We start from the raw sequence: 12,928 nt of genomic DNA on the forward strand, positions 1-12,928 counted from the left end.
CAGGAATGTGGTTATAATTAGCGTTGTGCGTAGTATTGTGGAAGGAGGAATTTTGATGAGGGAGGGAGGGCGAGAACTGAGGTAGCCTCATTGTGTGTGTGGCTGCCACTCTTGTTTTGCTCGCCATACTAGCTTAGTGGTTCGCTATGGGCAACACATATGTACATGGGTATATATAGTGTGTGTATATAGTGTAAGAACAGCAACAGGAGAATGTTGAGAGGAGCTATTTTGGTGAGGGAGGTGACGTAATCATAGCGTCGTCTGCTGTGTGATTTTTCATGCAGTGTATGGTGGCCACTGTACTGTTTGGACACAATACCGGCTTACTTGCATAGTTCTGGTAAATAAAACATGTAGATAGGTATATAGAACATGTGTAATAAGAACTATAACAATATGGTGGGAGGAGCAATGTTGGCGAGTAAGATGTTGGAGTGAGGGAGACAGGCTGGGTGTGGCTGCTCTCACTCGAGGTGTTTTGAATGTGTTCATGGCCAAATGCTCCTATTGGCCCATACGAGGCAGCTGCTATTGGCCCATACGAGGCAGTTGTTATTGGCCCATACGAGGCAGCTGCTATTGGCCCATACGAGGCAGCTGCTATTGGCCCATACGAGGCAGCTGCTATTGGCCCATACGAGGCAGCTGCTATTGGTCCATACGAGGCAGCTGCTATTGGCCCATACGAGGCAGCTGCTATTGGCCCATACGAGGCAGCTGCTATTGGCCCATACGAGGCAGCTGCTATTGGCCCATACGAAGCAGCTGCTACGCGGTGTTCTGAATGTGTTGATGGTGAATGTATATAGTGTGTGACAGTGTATAGTGTGTAAATAGATTGTATATATACACAAATTAGCATGATACATAGTAAATATGTGCTGCATATGTGTACACAAGTTTCATGCACGTAACACAGTGTCTACGGACAGTACGGATGTTGTACTACAATATTATAGTGTACATGTTCATTATACATTGGATTGGCACATATAAACAATGAAAATGTATTTGGAAAGGTGCGCAAAAAATGAATGAAAATATATTCGCGGCAACTCGCGCGCCCCGCCCTGAGCGCCCCACCGCCCCCGAGAGCTTACAGCACGGGCGCACGGGGAATGATGACGTCACGCCCCAACTTCCGGACCCCATAGCAGACAAAGTAAGTACAATTTCGACTTTTTTTTTACATACCCATACTGAGGGAAGGGTTTTTGACACTTTAAAAAGAAAAAATATTTTTTTCCAGAGAATTTATTTCCTGCGCACTGCGGGGGTGTCACATTTGGAGGCAACGCAGTTAAGGGGTTAATAGAAAAGGCAAAGCTTTTTACTTAAAAAGAACTCTTACTTAAAAAGAAAAAGAAAAATGCCTCATCACATCCTGAATAATATAGATACACATTATTACAGATACAATTCATCCTTTAAGGAAATCCTTGGAGGAGTGCAAGTGTTACATGCTTGTATGACCTAATTGCATGTAATTACATACCTACAAGTGTTACATATTTGTAACAATATCATATCACAAGAAAAAATCACCAAAGGTGAATTCATGGACAAAAACAAAAATGTCCAAACTGGCAGTCAAAAATCAAGGCAACAAAACTCCTCTTCTGCAAAGTGGAAACAGAGTAATGTTGGCTGTTATGCTATATCCTCCACAGTTAACAGAACTGTAGGAAATCAAGCTCCCAAGACAGATAAGACAAAAGGAGCTGCAAGTGCCCCAAGATGTCTATTGTGTCAGGAAGCACATACCATTTATCAATGCACAGTTTATGAAGTCCGTGCCAGTCGAATCAATCGACTGAAATCTCTGAACAGGTGCATCCGTTGTCTACGGAAGCATGATACAAGTGAATGTAACACTCAATTGCAGAACTGCCAATATTGTCATAAAAGTGTACATCACACAGCACTCTGTAGTGATATCAACTCTCAATCCAGATCACAGACATCCAATAATCAACCTGCATCTCAGGCAAAGCCAAAAGATGATAATACCACAACAGCTGTACAATTCTGTACAATAATGAGCAATGTCAATGCCTTAGATAGGGCCTCGTAGCCTGGTGGATAGCGCGCAGGACTCGTAATTCTGTGGTGCGGGTTCGATTCCCGCACGAGGCAGAAACAAATGGGCAAAGTTTCTTTCACCCTGAATGCCCCTGTTACCTAGCAGTAAATAGGTACCTGGGAGTTAGTCAGCTGTCACGGGCTGCTTCCTGGGGGTGGAGGCCTGGTCGAGGACCGGGCCGCGGGGACACTAAAGCCTCGAAATCATCTCAAGATAATCTCAAGATAATCTAGATACAGAAATTGGTACCACAGCCATATTACCTACTGCACAGCTAGAACTATGCAATGAAGGAATTAGTATTCAAACTAGAGGCTTTTTTGATCAAGGGTCACAGAAAACCTTTATCAGTAAAAAGATGACAGAAGATTTACAACTTGAATCTTCAAAGCAAGTATCTACATCCATATCAGGGTTTTTTTACCAATTCAGGTCGTAGAACCTCTCTGGTAGTTCAACTCAATGTCTATCTAGGTACATCCCAAAGGACAGTCGAAGCCATAGTAGTTGATAAAATTCCTACTGAAATGGAAGTGACTGGTCTGGCAGCCACAATTAAATTCCTAAAAAATAAAGGAATCCAATTAGCAGATCCTCTGCTTGATTCTAACTAAATAGGGGATATCGGAATCCTGATTATAGCTGGCTACTATTATCGATTCATTCTGGGATCAGAGGAATCTATGGGTATGAATTTACTCAAATCAGCAGGAGGCATATTGATGACAGGACCTATACTAGATCTTGAACCTTCAACTCCTGAAAAATCACATCATATAGAAACTGTAATCGTGGCTTGACTAGGCAAAGAAAAGTCACCACTTAAAATCCCCCACATGATTGATGATGGATTGGAATCTGTACATCAATTGTGGGAACTTGATGCCATAGGAATAATTCCTGAACAACCAAGTCCTGATAATGTCTGTGCATACAATCAGTACTTAGAAACTGTACAGTATCATGATGGACAGTAATGGGTAAGGCTACCATGGAAAATCAACCATAAAACATTACCTACCAACTATCACATCGCTTATAGTCAATTTAAATCTCAATTAGCAAAGCTAAGAAAAAGGCCTGAGCATTTAAAACTCTATCATGAGATTATTGCTCAACAATTAAAGAATAAATTCATCGAAGTCGTGAAACACGACAATAAGCAAACAGACCATTTTTTACCACACATGGCTGTAATGAGAATCAAAAACGATTCCTTTACGAGTAGTTTTTAATTGTAGCTCTAAATCTGGACCCTAAGGAACCAGTCTAAATGATTGTTTGCAAACAGGTCCAAGTCTAACTCAGAAATTGTATGACATACTGTTGAAGTTTAGATTTAACAAATATGCATTTTCAGCAGATATTAGTTAGGCCTTTCTAAGAGTTGGCTTGCAGGAAGAAGATATAGACTTCACTAAGTTTCTATGGGTAGAGAACCCAGAAGATATCAATAGTCCTATAGTGACTTTCAGATTCTCCTCAGTTCTTTTCAGGGCGACAAGTAGTCCATTTCTATTGCAAGCAACTCTAGATACTCATCTGAAGAAATCAACAAGTCCCTATAAGGCTGAAATCAGTCAGAATCTATATGTAGATAATTTTCAAGGGACAGTTAAGAGTACTACTTAACTGTTACAATTATATCAAGAGGCCAATAAGGAGCTACAAGGTGCCAACATGCCACTACAATCTTGGGCCTCTAATAATGCAACATTGAATAATCAAATAGCAAGAGATTACCCTGAATATCACGTACCAGAATCACAAAAGGTGTTAGATATGGAATGGGTTCTAATCTCAGACACAATGTCAATCAAGTCTGTACCAGTAAATTATTGCATTGCTACAAAAAGGGATTTGCTTTCACAAGTTAGCAAAGTATTCAACCCACTTGGTCTACTAAATCCTTTAACTATCAAGTGGCGTTTATTGGTGCAAGAAGCTTGGAAGACTAAGCTTGGTTTGGATGATCCACTTCCTCAACAGTTACAAAAAACTTGGATGGAAGTAGCTCAAGAACAAACTTTAGTCGAAAAGATAATCTTTCCAAGACACATAGTCGAGGAAAATGATGAAGTATCACTACATGTATTCACAGACTCGTCAGCCAAAGCTTTTGGAGCTTGTGCTTACTTAGTGACTTCCCATCAATCATATCTTATCACCTCTAAGGCCAGAGTCGCTCCATTAAAAAAGAAGACTTTGCCTCAGATGGAACTAACAGCACTGCTAACTGGCACACGCTTAGCAGTGCATATCAAGCAAGTCTTGTCTACCATGAACTTTAAAGATGACATTATATGGTCTGACAATGAAGCTGTCTTACAATGGGTACAAAACGACAACTGTCCGACTACATATGTAAAAAATCGCGTCTCGGAAATTAAAGAAATTTCCGCAGGCTTTCAATTGTTGCATGTACCAACAAAAGATAATACAGCTGATCTCATATCAAGAGGTATGACATTTAAACAGTTTGCAAAGGCAGATATTTGGTTTCATGGGCCTCGATGGTTAGTGAATGGTAGTTGGCCTGAACAAAAGCCACACGTCATTACGACACAAACCATAACTACCACCAGGCAGCAAGCTCAAATATTAGTCTTGGATTGTACTCGTTACTCCTCACTCATCAAATTAATCAATGTAACACAGAACGTGTTTCATTATCTCAGGAAAAAAGGTATAAAATACACTTTTCCAGATGCACTTATCTATTGGGTAAGACAAGCCCAGAGACAAACTTATGGGAATAACTATGAAAACTTTCCGCATAAGTTAAAACACAATCTCGGTCTGTGGATAGACCAAGAAAATCACAACATTCTGCGTTGTGGAGGGAGACTTAAACACGCAGATATCAATCTAGATACCGTGCATCCATGGCATTTACCAAAAAATCATTGAATCACAAGGTTGATTGTGTTACTTACACATCAACAAATCATCAAACATGGAGGAGTGTTAAACACACTCACACAAATCAGACGACAGTATTGGATTTCTCAGGGAAGACAGTCAGTCAAATCAATCTTGAAAAATTGCATGATATGCCGAAGGTACGATGCAAGAACTTGCTCCTATCCAGGGCCAACACCCCTACCAAAGGAACGAGTGGTCCATCTACATCCTTTCGAGAAGACAGGAGTAGATTATACAGGAGCAATATATCTAACAGGGACTACAGATAAGCAACCTATCAAGGCATACATCTGTCTGTTCACCTGTGCTACTACCAGGGCAGTATATTTAGAGGTAACACCCGATATGACTGCTCAATCATTTATTCAAGCTTTCCACGGATTCGCAGCATGCCGATCATGCCCTAAGCTGATGATTTCAGATAATGGAGCAAACTTGGTAGCTGGAAAAGCATGTCTATGAGAAATCTGTTCCCATCCTGCAGTTATTTCGACACTGGAACAGCGTCAGTGCAGATGGAAATTTATCCCTCCGATAGCCCCATGGCACGGAGGATTTTATGAATGGTTAATAGGAACTGTCAAAAGATCCTTGAGAAAATCTCTACACCGTCAGAAAATCAATCTTCAGGAACTCCAGACAGTAATCACGGAAAAAGAATCAAGGGTGAATAACCAGCCGTTGACTTACTTGTCTGATGATCCTACTCAACATGAGCCATTATGTCCTGCCTACCAAATGTATGGAAGACTTCTGACTCCGGTACCATCTCTAGTGAATGATGAGATCAGAGATCCCTCATATGTGGGTCAGAGCGAGTTGGTTCAGGGGTATAAGCATCTGTCCAGCATAATCCAAAAATGGAATGATGTTTGGACAAAAGAATATCTTACATCTCTACGAGAACATCACTATGGGGCCAATGTCTCACATAATATATCTAACCTCCAACCTGGCGATATTGTCTTGGTAGACAGTGATGGCCCTAGGGCTGACTGGCCATTAGGTAAAGTTGTCTCAGTCCATCCAGATAGTCAGGGGATTTGGAAAATAGTCAAAATCACGTCTAAAAGAAACAACTTCCCTAAAGACATTGCACAAACTCATCACCTGGAATCAGTGAGCCACCTGCAGTTAGATCCTGAGAGACCTCCAGACCCTCTAACTCCACATGACCCACAGACTCTTAACAGACACAACCGTCCACAACGGACAGCTGCACAAAAGTGCAAGCAAAATTTGCACTTGTGTTATCAATCCGATGGAGAGTAGATGAATACATATGATTACTATTGTCCTTAGTAATGGACTCTGTGCCAGTTCTCTCCCTCTGGAAGATGTGTGAAATTTTACCCACCATATCTAATAATCATCCAAGAAATGTATTATTTCTATATCATATCTATGTCATATCAAAATCATATCAAATCGTATCAAAATCAAATCCGAATCATTATACATCTTGATCCTAGATAACATTGCCACTATGATCGCATATGCCATAGGGCCCTATAGATGCCTACGTGACTTTGTGCATGATCTCTCAAGGATCCAGAAGCTTCTAGAAGGATTTCTTAATTAAAAGACTTTTGGAACATGATTCGATTTCCGGTAGTGATTATAAATCGAATCCTTAATAAGAATCAGTAGTACTATCAAGTACTACTTATAATCTTTAAATCCTATATCTAATTATATTATAATCACATCTTATCTCAATCATAAGTCTAGACAGTAAATATAATCAATCAATTTTTATTGAAAACTATCCCTCAAGTGAGAGGGAGGAGCATCTGGGGAAGAAGAAGCGCCCACCACACCCCACAGGCAGAGCGCATTTGTTGACAAAACAGTGAACAAGTGTGAGGGTACCTTAGCGAACATTACATAGCTCAGGACACCTTATCTAATTATCTTTATCACCAGTGAACACTCTCTAGAACTGGGGGAGTACCTGGACAATATATTTACACGGAAAATTCCTAGAACATTTATATAAAATAAGAGTGAATAGTGGAGCACACAGTGGCTGTGTGCTCAGTGACCCTTATCTTTCTGCAACTTCAGTTAAAGGAAAATCACGTAGCAACACTACAAGAACAATCTACAGTAAAGCTGTTATATAAAATATCGTGTCTAAACTCGCGACAAGAGAGTTATCAAGTCTGGCACACTGTCATATAGGCACTCCGGCATTCAGAGAAGTATATTCAAGGTAAATTTAGTATATTAATTGGCCAATTGTATGACTTTAATATCTTATAAGTCTGTCTGTTGGTTATAAAGCGAGGCAACGCCTCATATCTCAGTAAGTTTATTAATATTGTAGTGCAGTAGTTGAATCTTCAAGCACGAAACCTCATGATAATCAAAAGCTCATGAGTGTCCATTGTGTGGGAAAAGATTCAATCAAGCTGACTGTACCTCATCATATAAATTGAATAAATATATGTGTATATATATATATACTTGAATATAAATTAAGTTAACAATTGCTTGCTTAGTTATTTTTTAGGTTATCATATAAGTTCATTTAATTTAATATAATCTTTAGTACTTAGTTAACAGTACTTAGACTACATTTAAAGTCATTATTATAATTTTACAATTTAAATTGTTGTTTATAGTATAAGAATATATTGGCTGTTAATAGTTATGTTGCTAGGCTAGACTATGTACATGTTTAAATCTCTGATTTAAACAGAGCCAGTGTTCAGCATAGAACTGAATTTATTAAATCTTATCCTTGTATAAAATACAAGCTGATGTGAGATACCTGTCGGCAGGTGGACTGTGGATCTTCAATCAACCTATCAACTAATTCCTCCCACCTGCCCCTTGCAGCCCACAATCTGTATCTAGGAAAAGAGGAGCTAGGATTTACGACCCTAGCTAGAGATTTTAGTTGAATTAATTTACTGACAGTAATTTTTTAGTTTTGTTCAGTACAAGTCCCTGGTAGTCTCCTCTCATATCAATCTCGACAGGTTTTTCCCACAAGTTTGACGCTCTTCGAAACCTCATATTCGTACACTTCTCTAATTGGGATTCAAACCCCCTCCCTTTCCCTTCCTCTCGTTACCGTAGAGCCAGAACGATTATGAGAGTGGAAAGAGAGAGAGGAGAGAGTGAGAGAGAGAGAAAGAGAGAGAGGAGAGAGCGAGAGAGAGAGAGAGAGAGGAGAGAGCGAGAGATAGAGATGAACGAGTGTAAAAAGTCGAATAGAAAAAAGAATAGAAATTCTATTATTTTCAAAGTAAAGCAGCTTTAGAAAACAACTGAAAGATATTGACGGATCAACAGAAAGAACATTCATAGAACAGAACATTCAACAACAGAAAGAACATTCATAGAACAGAACATTCAACAACAGAAAGATATTCATCAAAGACATTTTGATTTCATCGAAATGTTTTTGATGAAATCAAATTTCATCAACAACAAACTTAGAAATTGAAGTTTTTTCAGGAAAGGTTTTAAAATACGTGAAATGTTATATGTAGGAAAACAAAAACAAAAGCAGTTTGATACGCTTATATACTATATGTCTCAAGTCAAAGAGGAAGATTTTGGATAGACTCTGGACTTGCTACAGCTCAAAGAATCACAGATTCAGACTACAAGAATCTTCATACTAAAAGTCTTAGAGAGTAATAGACTAATAAACTGATTCACAGATTCACTAAGAGACTCGCTAAAAGATTCACAGATTCACTAAATCTCGCTAAAAGATTCACAGATTCACCAAAGCTCGCTAAAAGATTCACACATTCATTAACAGACGCTAAAAGATTCAAAGATTCACTAAGACTCGCTAAAAAATCACAGATTCACTAAGAGACTTGCTAAAAGATTCACAGATTCACTAACAGACTCACAGAATACGAGACTGATAAACATAATTTGAAAACCCTTTTTTTGTGATTTAACCTTTATAAAATACAGTTTTGTTTTTTATTGTTTTCAAAGAACAAGTGAACACACTCAGACGATACACACAGATCATCCCAGACGTAAGTTCGAACCCTCATTACGGCCCTAGTGGAATTGTACATTCATACGAGTTCATCTAGAACATCACTACTGGGAAAATCTAATTTTTTCATATGCAGGCGATGAGTCACAATAACGTGGCTAAAGTATGTTGACCAGACCACACACTATAAAGTGAAGGGACGACGACGTTTCACAATCGATTTGAGAATGGTCCAGGACGGACTGACACATCGTCGTCCCTTCACTTTCTAGTGTGTGGTTTGGTCAACGTAATTTTTTCATCAAATATTTTTTGTTAAATTCAGGGATATATTACTTCCAAAATAGTATATATGCCATAATAAGCTTTACAAGAAAGTTAATTAATATGTTTATGTAGGGAACGTTTGGGTAGGGGATTTTTAGGTAGGGGGAATTTAACTCTATTTTCCTTCCATATTAAAAGCAAAAGCCTTAATATCTGATAATGGATACAAACGTCAGCCTTTGCTCAAAGCAAGTCTTAAATTTCTAGTAAATGTCAGGAGGGGCTCTTATTGATAAACAGGTTTGGTAAGGATATTGAACAGTAAATTAGCCGTTTATTAATCCTTGTAGTGACGTACGAAATGTTCACTTTAGAACAGTTTTAAGTCCGTCCCAGGGTACAAATAACAGAATGAACAATGCATCGATTATCTTCTCCTTGGGTGGAGTTGTATATGCTGGTATGATAGTGTGCTCGATTTTGGGGGTCTAAGTTGTGACATAGATGTGTGTATACTGTCTACGTCATCACCGATCTATAGCCCAAGCCAAAGTGGTTTGAACGCTGTGTATGTGACGTCACTGTGACGTAATGGTGTTCAGATCAGTAGGAGGTTTTTAGACCTCATTGGAGTGTTTGCTTACAGGATTGAGTGAGGTCAAGCTAGTATAATAGCTTGTCGATTTATTGCTTGTATATTTCCTCATAGCTCCTGAGTAATTATCGGTCTTTTATGCTTCATTCTTCTTTCTTCTTCCTTTTTTCCTTCCTCTCCTTTCTTATCCCCTTTCTCCGCATAATGGGGAAACATCCGTTTTGTATTCACTCTCGTTATCACCCGCTCAAGTTGGCGGCATCACTATGTTATTCTGATATCTTATCGTTCTCGCCCTCTCACTTGAGGGCTTCATTTGTCTTGTCTGTGTCCCCCTATCTACATTTTACATTCTCTCTCTCTCTCACTACTTTCACTCTTTTCTTTAACTCACTACTTTCACTCTCTGCTTTTTCTCTAGTTTCTCCCTCTGTGTTTTCTCTACATTCCTTGTATCTTGGTTACACGAAATGAGATTCTCTGAGTGTAAGGATGAATGTGTCAAGTTAGCCAAACCTGTTCTGCTTTACCAGGCAGATGAAGCGTGTTTGAAATGCTTTTCACGTGAATTGCAACGTGGGTGACGTGCTTTGCTGAAAACATGTTTTTTTTTTTTGAGATATATACAAGAGTTGTTACATTCTTGTACAGCCACTAGTACGCATAGCGTTTCGGGCAGGCCCCTGGAATACGATCCCCTGCCGCGAAGAAACGTTGTTACAACCAAGTACACATTTTACTGTTGAGTTAAACAGAGGCTACAGTTAAGGATTTGCGTCCAGTAAATCCTCCCCGGCCAGGATACGAACCCATGACAAAGCGCTCGCGGAACGCCAGGCGAGTGTCTTACCACTACACTACGGAGACTAAATGTAGGTATATGTAAATATAGGAGTATAGGTATATGTTTCGTTGTACCTCTTTTTATGATTAATAATCTTAGTGAAGAAGGTTGTTTCTTAAGGAGCTTATCTGGGTTGTTAAATGATATCTGATTCTGGAAATCAGTGCCTCTTTTTCGTCCTGATTTGGTTCTGGAATCTGATTTGTCCTGGTTCGAATCTCCTGAGACCCGGTTACAATTCTTTTGACGTTGAATTCGATGTGGTTCAGAGGTCGTTTGTCAAGAGGGTTTCAGAAGCGTGTCTAATTCTCCTTGCGTTATCCATCATGATTGTTCTCTATTCTGATTCTCCTCTAATTCTCCTTGTTAGCTGAGTTTCCTTCACATGCACGGGCATGAGGGAAATGTTACAAACGCAATGGGCTGGTGTGTGTGTGTGTGTGTGTGTGTGTGTGTGTGTGTGTGTGTGTGTGTGTGTGTGTGTGTGTGTGTGTGTGTGTGTGTGTGTGTGTGTGTGTGTGTACTCACCTAGTTGTACTCACCTAGTTGTGTCTGCAGGATCGAGCATTGACTCTTGGATCCCGCCTTTCGAGCATCGGTTGTTTACAGCAATGACTCCTGTCCCATTTCCCTATCATACCTGGTTTTAAAATTATGAATAGTATTTGCTTCCACAACCTGTTCCTGAAGTGCATTCCATTTCCCCACTACTCTCACGCTAAAAGAAAACTTCCTAACATCTCTGTGACTCATCTGAGTTTCAAGCTTCCATCCATGTCCTCTCGTTCTGTTACTATTCCGTGTGAACATTTCGTCTATGTCCACTCTGTCAATTCCTCTGAGTATCTTATACGTTCCTATCATGTCCCCTCTCTCCCTTCTTCTTTCTAGTGTCGTAAGGCACAGTTCCCTCAGGCGCTCTTCATACCCCATCCCTCGTAGCTCTGGGACGAGTCTCGTTGCAAACCTCTGAACCTTTTCCAGTTTCATTATATGCTTCTTCAGATGGGGACTCCATGATGAGGCGGCATACTCTAAGACTGGCCTTACGTAGGCAGTGTAAAGCGCCCTAAATGCCTCCTTACTTAGGTTTCTGAATGATGTTCTAACTTTTGCCAGTGTAGAGTACGCTGCTGTCGTTATCCTATTAATATGTGCCTCAGGAGATAGATTAGGTGTTACGTCCACCCCCAGGTCTCTTTCACGCGTCGTTACAGGTAGGCTGTTCCCCTTCATTGTGTACTGTCCCTTTGGTCTCCTATCTCCTAGTCCCATTTCCATAACTTTACATTTGCTCGTGTTGAATTCTAGTAGCCATTTCTCTGACCATCTCTGCAATCTGTTCAGGTCCTCTTGGAGGATCCTGCAATCCTCATCTGTCACAACTCTTCTCATCAACTTTGCATCATCCGCAAACATCGACATGTAGGACTCTACGCCTGTAAACATGTCGTTAACATATACAAGAAATAGAATTGGTCCCAGCACCGATCCTTGTGGTACTCCACTTGTTACTGTTCGCCAGTCCGACTTCTCGCCCCTTACCGTAACTCTTTGGCTCCTTCCTGTTAGGTAGTTCCTTATCCATTCTAGGACCTTCCCCCCCACCCCCGCCTGCCTCTCGAGCTTGAACAGCAGTCTCATGTGCGGTACTGTATCAAAGGGTTTTTGGCAGTCCAGAAATATGCAGTCTGCCCAACCATCTCTGTCCTGTCTTATCCTCGTTATTTTATCATAGAATTCTAGAAGGTTTGTTAGGCACGATTTCCCTGTCCAGAACCCATGTTGATGTTTGTTCACAAACCTAATGTTCTCCAGGTGTGCAACCAGTCGTAGCCTAATTATTCTTTCCAGTATTTTACAGGGGATGCTTGTCAGTGATACAGGTCTGTAGTTAAGTGCCTCCTCCCTATCTCCTTTCTTGAAGATCGGCACGACATTTGCCTTCTTCCAGCAACTGGGCAATTCTCCTGACATAAGTGACTCATTAAAGATCATTGCCAGAGGCACGCTGAGGGCCTGTGCTGCTTCTTTTAGTATCCACGGTGATACTTTGTCTGGTCCAACTGCTTTAGTTGCATCTAGAGTTGTCAACTGTTTCATTACCTCCTCTGCTGTCACCTCTATATCTGATAGTCTTTCATCTAGGGTAACCCCTTCCAACAATGGGAGCTGCTCAGGCTCGGTAGTGAACACTCCATGGAAACTGGCATTCAGTGCCTCGCAGATTTCCTT

The 12,928-nt window shown here is 40.3% G+C and overlaps 1 protein-coding gene across 1 annotated transcript in view; it reads right to left on the reverse strand.

The window, feature by feature from the left end:
- Positions 1–12,928, reverse strand: part of LOC138370729 (uncharacterized) — an 85,437-nt gene that overhangs the window by 14,214 nt on the left and 58,295 nt on the right. The window lies entirely within an intron of this gene.

The sequence above is a fragment of the Procambarus clarkii genome, chromosome 33 (genome assembly GCF_040958095.1).
Source record: "Procambarus clarkii isolate CNS0578487 chromosome 33, FALCON_Pclarkii_2.0, whole genome shotgun sequence".
NCBI lineage: Eukaryota > Metazoa > Arthropoda > Malacostraca > Decapoda > Cambaridae > Procambarus > Procambarus clarkii.